Here is an 18,963-nt window from a genome sequence, read left to right as displayed (position 1 = left end):
AAATGAAAAGTTCAATATAGCATTTCTTTTAAAGGATTGCTTTTGTCATGCATTTTCAGTCAAAACCGGTCCAACAGACAAAGACAAAAAAAGACAGGGAAAATATTTAGCCCTTAGGAAGGCACATCGCACACTTAAAAATGAAGATAAAAACGAGGCTTCACAGAGTAAAAGTATTGTAATCGTTATATTTGACTTTCAAAAAGTACTAACGACTCTTCATGGGGAAGTGTGACGTATTTTTTATTACAAACGAAAATTACCAGCTTTAAATGTTACTGTGTATAATATGGCAGTAAAATTCGGAACTTTTTGTATGTGGCATGAAGGAATTGCAAAACGGGGAGCAAATGAGGTTTCTAGTAAGTTGTCTGTACAATTTTATGAAAGAACCGCATTATTTATCGGTGTAAAAGAATTTAGATTTTGGTCCGACAATACTTGTGATGGTCAGAATAGAAACCGCATCGTATTTACCCATTATATGCTTGCAGCCAAGGAGTTCAATGTCACCATTACTCATAGATTTATGGAAAAGCACCACACTCAGAATCACAATGACAGCGTCCACTCAACCATTGAAAGAGCTAGCGATTTCATTAATTAACGATTTTATGGATAAAAACATCTTTGATTGCTCGTACTGAAAAGCAGCATTTTGCAGATCCGACTTTTTTAATTGGGACCGACGATATCATGTCATAGGTATTATTGATGTAGTGATAATCTTAGGCTGCCTGCCGACGATGAACTACTACCGCAGCATATGCTGTAAATGTAGAGGCCAGTTAGTAAAGTATGCGTACGTAGGGGAATACCTCGTCGACTTGCCTCTACATTTACTACAACATGAGGCCCGACAGGTGAGCGGGGGGTCATACGCTGCGTTAGTCGTTGGAAGGTAATATTTCGAAGCCGCAAAGAATGAACGAATACATATCAAAGTATTGTGATAACTTCACCGCCTACAACGCACTGTTCATTTTGTTTTTGTCTTCTTTTTCCACGGCGCTACATCCCGGGGTGGGATTTGGCCTCCTCCACAACCGCTCTCCACTCACTCCGGTCTCTCGCCACATTTCTCCAGTTACCGGGTCTTCCTATATGAAGCCAGTCCACTTCTACGGCGTCAGCCCATCTCCTTCTTAGACGGCCTCTGGGTCTCTTCCATTGGGGTAGCCACTTCGCCATGATCCTTGGCGCTCTAACTTCAGGCATTCTCTCCACATGTCCCGCCCATCGTAGTCTTTGGGACTTACAGTATCTTATGATTGTTTGCTGTTCAATCAGCTACTTTGTTTTTGTAAAGGCATTTACATTATAATAAAATTACAGAACAGAATTAATTTATTGCCATTCTATTAATTTTTTGTTGAATGTGATTTATTGGAATGCCATTAAATAGATAATGTTTGAAACTTTCACAGTCGTTTTTTATCGTAAAAGATTCTTGGGTTACCACCGCGTGTACTTCTTCCTACTTCCCTCGGCGTTTTGGGCTCGTTGAAGAGGCCATTATCAAGAGATCAAGAGATAAATCTATCTATCTATTGATGAAAGAAGGAAGAAGTATACGTGGTGGTAAGCAAAAAATCTATTATGCCATTAAATAGATATTTGCCAATTATTTTGTGATAAGTGGTATATCACAAATTTTAAGTAGCAAGAGTTATAGCAAGCATCCGCGATGGTTGAGTGGTAACGTATCTGCTTGGTAAGTCAAATTCTCTGGTTCAAATCCCGGGTATGGCAAATTCACATATTATTTTGCTTTGTGTGTTTGAATCCAGAGCGTGGACCTAATAAGTTGAGCAAGTGGCTTACATCCATTTTTCATAAAAAAAATATTACGAAACCTCTTCGTGAGGTGGCCAAAATCAAACAAAAGGGTTGATATTCAGTAACAAAAAGAAATTGGATTGTTGAACAAAAGTCGTTTCTCAATGCAGCGATAATTTAGCAGGTACCTATTTGAGATAAACGATAATATACAGAAGAAGTATGCTAATATATATTTAATAACCGAAATTGATGTGAATTTATTACAGTCAATAATTTTATTTAAATATATCAAATTAGTAAATAAAAATTGCATGGTAAAACATTAATTTATTTAAATTTTATATAACACGAACGATATAAAATAAAAGAAATGGGATAAAATAAAAATAAATGTTCTACCTTAATTTATAGAAATTATCTAGAATTTACTCTATTATACCTTGGCGTAAACCTGGTGGATGAAATATTATATCGTTATCAGCCTGAAGCAATCATATGCTAGACAAAAACCTCTCCATGTGCCCCTGATTCCTCTCGATTTCCATAACCCTTCCAATACCGCTAAATACGCTTCTTTGAATCTTTTATAATGATATTTATCTCTTGGCCACTACTGTGTGATAGGATTTATACATTGTATATTTCTTTTTGATCAATATATTATTATCTTACGCAATTAGTTATATTCTTTATTCTTACGTATTAAGCCTAACATTTAGGTGCTTTTCCCCATTATATTTTGCTATTATATCTATTAATTTCTTTTATTGTATTAACTGTCAATTCATGGTGGAACTGCATTATTTTATTGATTATTTTGATAAAACGCAATTTTTTTTTAGTACTTATTCTACTTTTAATAAATAAATCTGGAGGGACATTCATTTGTAAATGTCCCTTTGATGCAAACGAAACCGGCCTAGATTTATTTATTAAAAGTGGAATACGTACTAAAAAAATGTGTTTTATTAAATTAATCAATAATATTATATATATGTTTATAAATAAACACATTTATTTGTGTATTAACAATTTTAAGTCATATTTTATTTCTGAATATTATAAGGGAATTGAAATCGGCCCAAGTAGCGACAGATTAACTAATGAAAATAGTGCTGGAATTGAAAAATGCAAGTGACAGCACTGTCAGAAGAGACATACGGTAAGCAGTGTTATTAGCTATTCATTAATTCATTTATATTTTCAGGTTAATTTTATCTTTTTTAGTAATTAAACGTAATACAAGTATACCTATATTTATAATATTAATACTATCGACCGAAGGTACTTGATGGAATTTGAATTTAAATTATACTTAAAATGCTTAAATGGAATAGTACAGAGCTTGAATCCATTAGAATACCTATATTTTATTTCGTTCCGTCTGTTGTTTTCGCCAGATACTTTTCTTAAATCGGCCACTTACATTTTAGCTTAATTTGTAAAAGGTGAAATATATTGTAATAATCATATATGTATATTCTTTTTTAACACTGTATTAAGCCATGAGGCTCAATGACAGTTCTGAAACAGTAGTTGAAATGAAACGATTATATAAACACCCAGGATTTGAACAAACTACATAATTATAATGTGACCTCACCAAACTGAACCCGGAGAGCCCAGTAATTTACGCGCTTGTCCACGGAGTACCATTTGTATCAATATGGCTGTTAAGAAGTTCCATAAAAATTACTATTTAAACAAAAAGCGGAACCATTAAAAACTAAATTTGTGTACGATATTCGCATTGTAAGTTTTTTCCTCTATCGTAAGTACTTTGAACTGGTTGATTTACCGAGGAAACTTTTTGCTTTCTTTGTTCTAGAAATAACGAAGCAAACTAGATGGCTCCCCTTTGTATTTAAAAAGGGTCCGACCATTGAATATGCGAGGGAATAATATGAAGTACTCACAGTCGAGTATTCGGAAGTTCCAGAGATTATGAAATATTTAAATCGGTGTTGTTCTGGACCATTATGAAAATATTATTATCTAAAAAGTAGTTTAAATTACGAGTATCTTATTTGTTATACAAAAACTTAACAGCTCGATTTGAACCAGCACACTTTGTTAATAAATTCATTTTCATTAACTTATAACTAACTATTTAGACGAAATAGTATGTTTTAATTCTTACTGCACTATTTATGCACCTATATTATGCTTGTAGTATATTAACTCATTCACTGCTGACTATATAATGAGATTTTAATTAGCACATTTAAAATGCACGTTAATTACATCGATCGGCCGCCTGGTCATTACGCGCATGTGCGTTTTCAGCGTCCAAAGTATTAATTCGGTGGCGTTTGGGCATAACCTGATAACTGCTTTTTCGGTCATTTTATGTTAAGAGTAAAAATTGGGTCACTATAGTATTATCTTCCATTTAGTAATAACCCGATATCTATATTTCACTTAAAATGCTCAAAACGCTATATTGTAATAATATGATTATATGTGAACAAACACAGTGGTTAGTTTGGTCAAAACATGACCAAAGAACTTATCATAGTTTGATCACTGATAAGTGACCTTATTTTCCTAATTAGTGAAATAATTGACAATCTAAGTATTGTCATATTCTTCTTCAATTATTTATTTTAAAATGTTTTTTTCAATTTTAAACAAAAGAATGAACTGAATTTTATGTAGGCAATTCAAAGCTTAAATTGGCACTCCTGTAAATTCAACATTTTGCAGTTGAAAGGTTATGCTCAAACAACACCGAATTATATACTTTCTCAAACTAAAAGAGTTTTAGTTTAAATAATACTTGATAATTCTAAATTTGAAAAATAAGCTCACATGAAAATAAAGGAATCGTTTATTTTTTAATCGGGCTGTGAAAGAAACCAAATTTAATTATATGATACTGTTAAAATAGTTTGACGTATGCAGGACATCACATCAAAGATTCTAGATACTTACATGGCGTTGTCATCTGGTAGTTTTTATAGTAAATATTCAAATAACTTTGAGACCTTTTTTCAATAAATTTCACTTTGGTGTGGACTTGATTTTCAATTATGTTTATTTATTAAATGTCAAAAATACAACATGTTGACGAATTAATAAAATTAATTTGAATATTTTTTTAAATTATGATATTATAATAAAACATTTTTTCCAATATAACCTAACTTCAAGCACAAATCCGGCGGTTTCCTCTATCACAAATACCGTTAATCTTTCTTTGAATTATGAACTGGAAAGTACTCTGCCTTTATCTACTCATAATTTGGACAATATACTCGTATACTGTAGTTTTCTCAATTTAGTACTATACAGAACTTGTCACAGAACGTTGAGATAATTGAGATGTAGCTGTATAGAAGTTTCTTCACAATTGCTTGCCCTGACAGAGTGATACATGTTGTCGTCCTCAAATGAATTAGAAAAGCCTTCAAAATTCTGCATAGTATCAGTACAAAATCTACAGTACCTTTACAATAAGAAGAAGAGAACTTCTCGGTCTTTTTCCAATTATTATTACTTGAAAAGGTACGTAAATATATGTCACTCTGTCAATCCCATAATACTGCTTAATGAAAATACATCAATGCTTTATTATAATACGTCATCATAAGATCTAGGTAGAAGTCTGTAAATTGAAGGATTCTGTACGTCATGTTATGTTACTTTTATAGTGATATATTTTAAACCATTACCACCCTCAGGAACTTATTAGAGCAATCTTCATAATTTCAATGATATGTCACCTTTATTTTTATGTAGGTACTTATTGAAATTTCAGTAGGTATAAAAAACTCCTGAAAAAATATGTGGGATGTATATAATATTGCAAAAGCCTGATATTTTTCAATATAAAATAAAGAATTCTTTTGTCCATTTATTAGAATCAACCAAAACAAAGAGAAAATGAGAAAATATTAATTATTATCAATAGTCTATATGAAAATTTATTTATACTTCTAGCCAATTTCATTCGAAAATCTCTGTTTGTATTACTTCTACACGTATTCCTATGTTTATATAAAATATAATGTATTTATAATGACTGCTTTGAAGAGGAACTAGAATTAATAGTCTACATAAGCCAAGATTTCTTGTATTTTTTTTCTTTTTTACTTTCCGCTAATAAAAATAATTTACGGCACCGGGCACAGGTAATATAATTCTTACATTGATACATTCCATACCTTATAGTTCACAAAATATAAATTATTTTACATACTTAATTGTAATTCAAAAGTAATAGAATAACCCATAATATACTAAATATTAAAAAAAATATTGCTACGTATATTGTGTGTTTTCGATATTGTGAGTTATTTAGCTTTTTGGCCATAGAAACGCATATAGAGAACACGTTTTATAAACTTTGCACTTTTTTGCACCCTTTACTGATATGCCTCTTTGTCCGATTACCTCGCATAAAAATATATTAAATTATATTTACTTGTCTTGTAAGAGAGATCCAGAAACTAAGAGTAGCACAATGTGGTATGGAGAGTGCATGCTGGGCATAACGCGAAAGGACAAAAAGAGGAATGAATGGATAAGGAAGCAGACAAGGGTTTGCGATGTAATAGAGTTTATTAAAAGCCTTAAATGGAGATTGGCTGGACACATAACTCGAAGAAGAGACAATCGTTGGATAAATCTAGTCATCCAGTAGTATCCAATAAGTATAAAACGTCCGCAAGGTAGACCTAGAGGCCGCTGGATCGATGAAATGATAAAGTTCTGCGGAAGTACGTGGCAACGCAATGCACAGGACCGAGAGAAGTGGAAGCAGCTTGAAGAGGCCTTCATCCAGCAGTGGATAGATTTAGGCTGATGATGATGATGATGATGATGACGTGTATGAATATAATATGTAGTAATAAATAAATAGACAGATAATATATCTAAAACATATTATATTTTTAGAATGTATTACATAATTTTCATCCTAGAGCCGGAGTGAAAAGTTATGAAACATATACTCTACAAGAAGTAGGGAGAAGAATATAACTGTCCTACTACATTGTAAAACGCTTCAACTAATATTTTATAAAACCATATACCATGAAGCATATACAAACCATGACATGTAAAAGAGTATTGGGTTAGTTTTAAGTCAGTTGAATATTACTAGTTGCAGTATATAAAATAAACTATAATTTCGGTATTTATTCGACCCTTAGTTTTATATTACGCTAAAATACAGAGCTTTATGCCACAGGCTAGGGCTTACGTATATTTTGCTACTTAGCCGTCTGCAATATGACGGGTATATATACGTGACGTGGAAGTGATTGGGGGATGTGCGTCTCCTTTGCACAGCAGGGTTGCTTTGATCGCTGACAAAACTAATTATGATATTCCCGTTTAATGTGCTACATACCCATTTGTGACGCTTAAAATCATAGCGTTTATTTTCATAACGAACACAACTAACTTATATTATATATGGACATGTGATCTGTCTCAAAGGGTTGATGGTATTTTGGTACAGGACGGAAACGGAAATGTATCTTGGAATAGTAATTACAAAAGTTTTACTGAGGATTAAAATGATTATATATTATACGTCATTGAATATTAATATGAACTCACATTATTTTATAATTTAAAAAAATATGTAAGTAAGTCTGATAAAATGATTTTTATTCATGGCAAATTTGGGGGCATTATTTTTAAAATCAGATACCTACCTGCATTTTATTATGTTTAATCCAAGGCCTGAATATTTAAGGGGTATTTGCTAATAATAAGTTAGTTATAAGATGAATAGACTATGATGCCTTATTATAGTAGTTTGGTAGTAGTAGTATATGAATTATTGCAGAAACACCTACAAAACTTTGATAAAGTTGCATTTATCTATTAAGACTACATCGGAATTCAAACCTGGAGCTTCTGTGTGAGAAGTCAATACATTTCACATTAAACTATGAGAGCCGCCACATAGATACATATTAATATTTATATTCATACAAAATAATCAATTGTCTAACATTATATTATCACTAATTATCACAATTTAATAATACAACGATCTATTAAATTTTATATTTTAGTCTAAGACTGCGTATCCTTCGTTATGTTCTCTCAGTTCTTTTCTATGGTATTGAGGTATGAACGAAAAACCAAGAGATGTCAAGGAGAGTTGAAACTTTTGAAATGTGACTGTGTAAATGCTTCCTGAAAAATCTTTGAACTGATCGGGTAAAAAATCTTGAAGTTTTCAACCGAATAGTAAAGGACTAATACATTTTGAGTAGTTTCAAAACCAGAAAACTAACGTACTTCGGTCACATTACGAGAGGACAAAACTGAAAATTTCCCCAATTTGACACCCACTAAGAGATATTTGTTGCTTAAAAATCTCCGTAATTGGTATGAATCTAGCTCCACTGAACGGGTAGAAGATGATGAGGCAAAGATTTTCCTGATGAAGGCTGACCTCCACTGGGGAATGGCATGAAAATAAGTGAACTTTTTTTTGAACTGTAAACTTGCATTACATTCGCAACTCAACTGAAATTTCGGCTCTGGTCTTAATGCACTATGAAAGTTCTTTTTACGTGCATATTGTTTTTCTATTTATACTTTTGAAAAATACAAAAATACGTCTACATATTTAGTTTTATAAGAAAATCTAAAACAAAAATAAATTTAAACTGCATACTGTGCTGTTGCATTGTTGGAAATCCCTTGGCGATCGTTTTGGAAAAGTTAAATAAAAAATATATATGAATCGAAGTTTTCATTGAAAAAAGGTATTCGCAGATGGGACTTGCATTCAGCCTATCTATATTTGGAAAAATAATATATATCTATAGGTAACCAAATAAACGGGACATTATGTATGTAGCCTTTTTTGTTCAAAGTTTTTGACTAACTATAAATATTTTACATGCACACCATCGTTTATTTTATCATTCAATCATTTTATTGACACTTTTATGTTATGCCTAGCATGAATTTCTCCAAAACACGGTGTATTCAATGTTTCTGGATTTATCTTTTACTTTAAGTTCGTGCTTTGTTCTCAAGTACGTCATTAAAAGAATGATACACTGGTCAAACACTTTGCCTTATGAGGACATATTAGAGGTTACGTCTAAAAACATTATTCAAGAGACTAAAAAAACTCCAGCCCAGCTTTCTTCTCGAAATAACTTCATCTTATGCATATTCATCTACCGATATGTGTAAGTTTCCCAGTTGGATTAGACTAATTCAGCTGGTTGTCGTTAATGAGCATATTTTTTCATAGATCATCTATGAAGCCCTCTTTGTTACTTACTTACTTACTTCAGTGAATTTTTATATCCATATATACCGATCTTGTCAGTCATATTACTCATAAAAATATCATATAATATAATATAATACATCAATATTTTGTTTACAAACAACTTAATAAGACCCCTTTTTTATTTAATTATTCTTAAATTATTGCTGGTAGTGATAGAATGCTGCTATCCATTATAGACAGCTAGTCATTTTTCAAATTACAGTTTAGTTTTAACGCGGAATAACTTTGGAAAAATATGAATAATCACTACTAAACTAATAAATATTAACTTTAAGATAGACATTTCAATCTATCTTTGACTTGTCTACTTTACTTTGAAACTTATAGTAACATATTAGCAATAAATATAAGTAGAAATCTCGATCAATAACGACGTAGGTACTCGTCACACAAAAAAACAACGTTGATGTTAACCGAATATAATAATAATATCGTCACCGTTCAGGCAAAAGTCACCAACCCTGAAAATGGCAGTTTTGAGTTGAGTATGTCACCCGAAGCGTAAAATTATGTTCTTTAAGATGCAAAACTCACCTCGGTACATTAGTTAGTAAAATTTTGCTTAAATCCGAATTATTTGTTTTTCACTAAATGACTTTCGATAAAATCTTAACAAGCAAAAGTCATTATAGGTGAATAGACATTATTGACTCTATAAAAAAAAAATCCTTCGTTATAAATATACAAGCAAAAGTCACTATACTATGGATGGTGAGTTTTACTGATGCTTCTTTTGGCTAACATTGTTCAGATTATTAACAAGCAAAAGTCACCAAACCATAATTTGAGCTACCTTGCCTCCTTTAAAACCTTCCAGATGTTTTAATTAGCATCAAAAAGTAAAAGTACCTTAAAGGAATTATTAAGAAGACATGAGAAAATAATTTAATGTAGATAAAACCTTAAAAACATTAAAATCTGATTTTTCCTGCATTTTCAAACTTTCAAATTGCGATATCTCAAAACTATGTTTTTAGGGTTGGTGACTTTTGCCTGAACGGTGACGATATAGATTATGAAGAGTAGCCGATATCAAACCTTTCAATCAAGCAGTTTACCAATTATCTCTAAATTCTAAATTAATTATTCGTTCCACGCTTATTGTGTTTGTCCGCAATAGATATAAAACTACCAAAATTATAAAGCCATATATAGGTACTATCATGTAATATTGAAATACACTTGAAACAATAACTAACTAAAAAAACAGTTCTGTGATGATACATACAAAAAACTAATAGTTGGACGTAATACTTAATTAAAATAACAAACAACTGCAAACATATCAGTGCAATATATATTTTTTTAATTTTATTTAATCATTTTTTATACATTATTCACTACTTATAGCAACCAAATCCGTAGACGTGCTTTATCTTATTAAATTAAATTTTATAAGGCCGTGAATTGTATTTCGTACGTGCTTAAGATATGCATATGAACGTCATTTTAAAGCATGCGCTTCTTATACATAAAGGACCCTTCGCAAAATGTAATACTATTATTCTGTATGTATATACGGAAATATTTGGCAGCAAGTATTTGAATAATATTAAGCCCCATATTGAAAAAAATGTAAGCTTTCAGTATGTAGTTATTATAATATGGCGTTGCAAATATTTTTTTAAGTCCATTTTTATAGGTCGGTAATGATTGTATGGTACTATTTCCCTACTCCGACTTGAAGGTCAATATTGTCTATCTTGTACGATACGATAGGATACATATAATATTAGGCTTAAGTTGATTTCTAGATCAAAGTATCATCCATTTTCTATGAGAATCCGTTTTATTTTATTACTGGTGGCAGTTTAGTTGGTTACCGGGGGACCAAGGTACACAAAGCAATAAAATTGACGCAATCTAAGATGGCTCTCACATCTAAATTCACCTTAAGTGCCGCACAGCCATAAATCAAATATTTGAGAACGGCGATCCAGTATTGTTTGTGAAGACCGCGGACATCTACCTAGCGACAATCGCCCGTAGCCTTCAAAACGTGTAGATATTTGAATGAGGTAATCCTCAAGCCGGTATAGGAATGACCAGTTCGTAGGTGTTTATATGCGACATGTGGTCTTCGACTCGGAGCCCGAGAAGCGTGCAACTTGTCGATTGCAACAGCAGATGTTTTTTTTCGAACGAAACAGTCGCATTCCACCAATCTGCTGAGCTCCATTTGGCAACGTGTGATTTGTGAATAACGATGACGTCACATCGACGTATTCGACACGTTGTAGGCGAGACGGGTTTTGATGTGAGAGCTGGCTAAGAATTGATCGTAATTTTTGAGATCAGGGGGATTGATTATAAATGTCAAAACAGAGTTTAGTATCTATAATAATGGAAATATAACTAACCTGTAATAATAAATATATACTTATATAAATAAATATATTACCCCACTTAAATGATGTAGATACTTATCATAAATATATAATCCGAGCGAAATAAGAAAACAAGCTAGATAATATGCGTAAGTGTTGTCATAAAAACGTGTCGTTTCTACGGGAACGGAATTAAATTTTCAATTCGGAATTTTGTGTTTCATATTTCAGTGTTTACAGTCGCAGAGCAGAGCCTTTTCCCTAAATAAATGTGGCCAGCCGCGCGTGACTGTCGGCCAAACGTGCATACACTATTACGGAAATGCTCAAAGTATGGTCCGTGGTTTCAGAATATTAACAGGAAAACGCGTTGGTAAAGAAACGTCCCACATATATAAGGTATTATACTAACAAAGCATAGGCTACCCGCACACGACAACGACTTGTGATTGCTATTGTATGAATTGTCTGAACATGAGCAGTGAATGCGGGCAAACTCAGTGGTCTCACTGTGCAAGCTATATGGTGTGATACCGAAATGGCCGGATACGGTAGGTAGTGTGGGGTATGAGCAACATTTGAACCATGTAGTATGTTGTCTGTCTCACCGCACATTATTATTTTGTGTAGATTCTTATTGCCAACAGACTGATGCACGTGCATATAGCTTATTCTTCGTCGATAAACCCACCATGGCTTATCGCTTCCATAGCGAGACTCCGAATTCATCGCATTATCATGTTCAAAGATTCAGTGCAACCAGTCGTACCCACACAGAGTCACGATAAAACCGCCTGCACCAAAACCGCCCGGACATTACCGCCCACTGCCCAGACATTGCCACCGAAACAATTAAGAAATAAGACAATTTTTAGTTGTACATAATATTGTATTTTAGATACACAAATAAAAAACATTCGAATAAAAAAAATATAAATTATTTAAAATTAAATTTCAATATTATGTGCTAGCTAGCCTTCAAAGGCATACATGCCATACAAAGGAATTAATTAAGTGTTAAAAGCTGATCATTTTAAGTTATTACTCTATTAACAGCTGCAATCGATTAAATCTCAAATTACACTGATTATCGTAAGAATGTAAATATATCTATCGATACGCAATTCGAAAAACCAAAAACGCACTTGTTTTGTATATTTATGTATTTTTTGCGGGCGGTTTTGTCTAGGTGGATTTGTCCGGGCGGTATTGATGAGAACTGGTACGGGCGCATTTGGTTTGGCGGCAATGTTCGTGCGGTTTTGTCGGGGTGCCGAACATTGAAATTGAAAAACATTATTTAATTACAAGTTTATTATTTTTTAATACAATTGGTCGCGCTTTTTGCAGTGGATTGTAATTTTAAGAAACTGGTTAGCCTTTTAGCAGACACTGGCCTTTTATGTTGAGAGGGCTGGCGCGCGCCGGAGCCGGTTCAGTGATCACGCACTCATGCACTGGTAAACGGACGGTTTGGAATGCCACTCTCACGGTTTCACTTTTGTTTTGGAATGAATGATGATGACAAGTTCAAGATGGATGATAGACGCGACGTTTGGTCAAGCCGTGTTAGATTCAGTGCAACGAAGGTCAAACAGATGTGTTTTGCCTGAGTCACTCTGAGGTTAACGACGGCTTAGCTGTAACAAGCCTACACGCGCCCGTTGTCTTGATGTAACTCCTTGTAACGTCGAAAGGGTACTCGATGGACGAATCACTCTATACACATAATTCACAAGTGTCGGTTAGCGACGGTAAAGCTATAACAAGCCTGCATGCGTCCACTTTCTTGATGTCACTTAATGTATCTTGCAATAACGGTCTACTCATAACCCGTAACTGCTGTTCGCCTTAGTATTGCGACAATAATAAATAAGGATTTCAGGTAGGTTGGAAAATAAGGAATTACGGCCAATATACTTGGCCCAACCAACAACATTTTGAAAGGGTTTACGGATATTAAAAACAATATTAATTTGTAATGCAGTTAATATATTTTAATCTACTATTTAATAACAATAGGTTCTATATTATTATTTATATCGAAGCTGTCGCTAACTTGTCCCTGGTGACCCTGGTTTTGTCAACTTTGCAAGTTTGCTTCAGATTAAGGATTTACTATAATAATTAAGGAATTTCAACTGCTTCAGCAGGTGAGAATCAATGCCGCGATTAACTATGATTTACGTTGGAGACTGACATTTGGCATTAGGCATTTGAATATATATAAATATGATTTTTTTTTTGGCAGACTTCTTACATCTTCCCGATCTCTACCGTATAGGTACTTTCTGTAAATTATATTTAGTAGCTTTCTAGAATACCGGAATTCGATTGGCTTCAAGAAAAAGCAGACCAGCTTTATATTTTTGGTACACATTAGCATCAAATTTTCCGTGTTCGTTAATACCATACTTTGAGAAATCCTTTCAGCATTTGAAAAAAACTTTCATGTTCACTTTTTGCTGTCGTCTATTATTCAACTTTATTTGGAAAATGTTTTTTTATAAGCATGCCGTGAGCTTTTTTGTTCTTTCCACGAATACAGCTTTTCAATTGACGTGGAATTCAGCGAAGCGAATGAAAATAAGTGGAATATGTCTGTTGATGCATATATAAATAATAGTGTATCCAAAACGTCAAGGGTAATATTTTTAATTTGTTAGAAAAATCATATTATTATGTAGTTAGTTATTATAGTAATAAGGGGACGGTTCCATTTCAAAAAAATAACGATTGTAATTTATTATTGATTTTTAGTGCTAATAATAAATTAATAAAATATTTAGTTAATGTCACTGACTTCCTCATTTACCCAGCGGATTTTACTCTACGCACTTTAAATCTATCGAAGAATATCCGGTCTACAACTATAACTACGGAGCTCACTTACGAGTAATAGCGACCTGTCGCATTCTCAAGTAGTTATCGAATGCGCATGGCCATTAGACTAACGGTCGTAATTAAAACGATCATTGGTGTCCGTTTGTGTCGTTAGCACAGTTTTATCTTTTAGACCGCGTCATAATATTAAAGCAAATATTGGATGCCCCAGATTTATGTGTACCGTGGGTCTTTCACTGACGCATGCCTTACGTGATATAGAATGCCAAGAAGAGTAGGACCAACTCTTTGAAAATGACATCCAATAGCCAAATCATCCGGTTCATAATCCTCAGTCATAAGGTTACGAAGAATAAGAAGAATTAGTAATTTTCCATTCGTCAAAATAATTTGTATTTTTTTTCTTGTTAGACAGGAGGTTCCTGTCTAACAAGTTCTAACTAAAAATTATAATGCCGGTATTACTGACTATATTGAAAGGACTGCGATGTACCAAAATGTTATGATCAAGTGCCAAGTGAGGAGTGACTGTTACCATAATCGTCCTTCGCTATAATAGACAACTGAATATTTAATATATTATTAAAGTTATTGTTTATCAAGTTTGCAATTTAATAAATCATAATAGTCATTTTTGATCTAGGTTATGATTGAGAAATTTGCCGACAACTACCCATCGCAACTTCGATTTATTTTGATAACAAAATATGAATATCGAATTGTGTCACCCCTTTAATGCTGACATAGTATGAATAATACAAATACCTGTATACAGATTAAAAATATTCTTCAGATTCCAATAAAATAACTTGAAACTGTCATTTTGGACTAAGTCTGTTTTTGAATGTTTCTCACCGATTAAAAATAGATTCAACATTAAACGAAATACGAGAACGAAGTTTTTTTTTAATAATATTATGGTGAGTGTTTAAATTCAGATGTAAAATAAATCGGCGCGTAGTTCACTTGATCACTACAAACCTTGCACCTGAACACATCACTAAACCAACGCCGTATCGGGGAATTCCCAAGACCCCTGGAGTGCTTATATAATGGGAAAATGGATATACGAGACTGCTAAAACAAAATAACAAACACCAGTACTGCACCGAGAATCGGAAACAAAGTTGTTTCGAAATAATAACAACTACTCAGTAAAAGTTTAACGTCGAGCTCATGAAACTAAAACTAATTTGATATGCATTGGTTACATTTATACGAACATTCGAAAATAAAATGTTTTATTTATAGTTTGATTATTTTAACGAATATTTTATTTATTCTGTGGATAGTTTGTCTAGTTCGTGTATTTAATGTATATATGTGTAGCGTCCCGGCTCAGTAATCCTTACATATATACACAGTTACATGTAGGTTGTACGTATGCAGTTCATCGTAGGACACTTATTCATGCGCCACAGTACGTGAAACATTTTATCAAATGACGAGTTCTTCGTTGAACATTTAACCGTGGGATACATTTGTACGTATCATACAAAATGCGACAATAGTTTGCAATAGGTTCCAATGAGATTAACCCTAACCTAACCTAACTTAACCTAGTAAAGACATCTCATAAAATTTGCCACATGTTGTAGCATACGTACAAATATACTCAACGGTGAAATGTTCAACGAAGAACTCGTCATTTGAATAAATGTTACACGAACTAATGTTTCACGTACTGCGGCACACGAATAAGTGTCCTGCGGTGAACTGTTTACGTACAAATTTTCGGATACGTAGTAATCCATAGCGGACTTCGGTACGACACGCCCATAAGTTGAAATCAACACCATTGTGAAATTGTTTGTAAGGGTGAATAAGGAAACGCGTGTAATTTTTTTTTATTATCTGTTAATTGAAAATGATTATTTTATTATATTAGTATGTTAATTATTTACCATATATTGCAAGTCTCTGTGACGTTCCGAGGCTTGCCACGGACTAACCGGAGCACTACATAATATGCAACGTTTGCTCTAATATCAAAGGACCATAAAGTCATCTTAGCGGTAAACCTAGTGGTCTAGTAGAGTAAAGTTGTGAGACCTAGTGGACGACTTCGTGTAACAGTGGATTGACACTGGCTCGTGATAATGTGAATGACGATTATATTATTTGCTACGATATTTCGTACTCACTTAAGATTAATTAGTATGGTATAATTTTTCTAGACCGGTCCTTTACGATTAAATATATTACAACGATTCTATTAGCTCGTATTCTTGTTTGTCCAGTATAAATCTTGCAATAGATTTTTAACTAACTTCCCGACTAGCTAGACATTTGTAACTTTTAGAATATATCAGAACATGATGCCAATGCATTCTTTTAATTTTAGCCATCTTTAAGCAGAATTGAATTATTCATTTTCAGTTAATTATATTTTGTATGGAATGTTATTTCAGAAAAATCCGTAAAAAGTAAAAGACTATTGTTGGTTGCTAATACGGTGGTCCTAGCAACTAAATTATTAATATATACGTGCGTTACTGTGAAAATCAAAATGAAATATCAAAATCACATTTCAGTATTCTATATTTTGTTCGTTTGTTTGTTTTTTATTTACTTCATATCAAGTACAAGTTTGAGTATAATATTTTTTATAGAGAGTTTGAGTATATCAAGCATAAAAATTTAAAAACGTTCTATATAAAAAGTTCTTTTTATCTTATAATTATTTATACAATATATTTTTTATAATACTAATGCGGGCCACGCCCTTAATTAATATAGACGTTGTGAATAACTGACAACCAATTATTGTTATAAAAAATCTGTTCATATGCCTCTCATATTGTGTCAGTCCATATGCGTAGTCTGTACCGGAAGTAGTGTGTAGGTTAATCGATAGAATAGATGTACTTTAATACAAAATTGTTATTGAGAATTTATCAGAGATGAGTGTATTCTTTTGAAAGTTTTCTATCGAGCTTTTTCTGGCGAACCCAAGCTTTTTGGAAATAAAGCTCTCGCGATGAGATTTAATCGCATTAGCCTGGCGCGCCATGGAAACAACAATTAATCTTCATCACGAAAATGAACAGAGTTTAGGAATTACACGCACATCTGGTGTTATGTGAGGCTCCTTGGCCATCTATATTGTGGATTTTCCACGCATTGTTAGCTGGCAGCGGGCTGGCTCTATGAATTTTTACTATCGATCGACAGGCAGTAGTGAAATTAATTAATACATAGCTAAGTTCATAAGCTTGTCTTTGCCTGACACGTTATTAATTACTCGAAAGTGACTTTGTACTTGCGCAACGACATAGTAGGTATTATATTAGTATAATAATATATATTATATTATGTAGTAAAGTAAATATTTTGATATTTTGTTGGTTGGTGTACGTTGGTTTGACTAAAATACATGTTATTTAAAATAATAATAATACAGTTATACGTCATAATAATTAGGGATTGCAATACCGGTATTTCAAAACCGGTGTCCCAGTATTTTTCGATACTGAAATTCCGGTTTTAAAAATCAGACAATACCAATATATTCGGTATTAAAAGTGGAAACAAAATATATTAATAATTAATATAAAAGGCCTAACAGGAGTGTATTTTTTTGTCGGATTACGCTATGTCTATATTATCTCCGTTGTCCTTTACCATCTTCGGTGTGGATTTCATATTTTTAAGATATATATATTATATTAGTAGATACTTCTGTTTTTTTCCCAATTATTTTACGAATACTGGTATTGGTATTTTTACTAGGTGTTGCTATCCCTAATAATATTATATTAATTTGTGATATGTATTATGTACCTAAATAATAAATAAAATATTATATAACATAACAGTCCCAACATATGCTAAATAATGACAGCGATATAATATTATTATGTATTCTTATCAAAATAGGTACCTACCGATTATTTAAGACTCAGTCCCGTCTTTTCCTTTTTCGATATCTCTACAGGTCGATCCATAGCCGTCTCCATTCTTTACCTTTACGATACTCAAACCTTTATTGCTCGCCTTCAGTAGTCGACCAAAGAATAAGACGATTCGGCGTTGCTAAATAGACACCGCCAGTTGGATGATGTCTACTGGATAACGGGACAACTGGGCACTGTATATCTGAATAAAATGCATATAGAAGAAATACTGATTGTTACGAATTGAACCAGTAAATATACAATATGAAAGTCTCAAATAAAACACTATGCTATAGTGAGGTGTATGGTTGTTGCAATGGGTCATTCCGATAATGATCAATGCTTTTATCAACCACTTCCATGTGGACGATTTGCAATGATTTACTGTTTTAAACCTCAGAATCAGTAAAAGGATTATTTTTTTGACCTTTCCGATCCTAATAAGATCATATGGGCTTCCACAGAGCGGAGGTTTGTATTAATAGATTTTTGTTTTACGAGAAATGGATGCCATTCTTGGTAGTATTGACCTGTGTGTCCCTAATAACTATCTTAGAGCATCAGTTATTTGTTCTTCCAGGGTGCAGAACCAACCTGCCATTGGTTATACCAATTGGGAGGGCAATAACTCTATTCAACCAAATCACTTCGGATATTGACGTATTTCACCTGCGTGAAGATAAGTATATATAGATGAGCATTGTTTAAAAAAAATAGGGTCTGCTTAGCTTATTCGGTGTACTTCCTTGTATCTAATTTATCAACTTTTTTATATTTATACTTTTCTACTGTTTAATAACGTTTAGGTATATATTATATGCATATAAATATTATGTAA

Source organism: Rhyacophila brunnea, unplaced genomic scaffold (assembly GCF_057557595.1).
Source record: "Rhyacophila brunnea isolate RB1 unplaced genomic scaffold, BYU_Rbru_1.0 scaffold_14, whole genome shotgun sequence".
In the NCBI taxonomy this organism is placed as follows: Eukaryota; Metazoa; Arthropoda; class Insecta; order Trichoptera; family Rhyacophilidae; genus Rhyacophila; species Rhyacophila brunnea.
The sequence above is the reverse complement of the archived record's forward strand: the minus strand, read 5'-3'. Positions refer to the sequence as shown.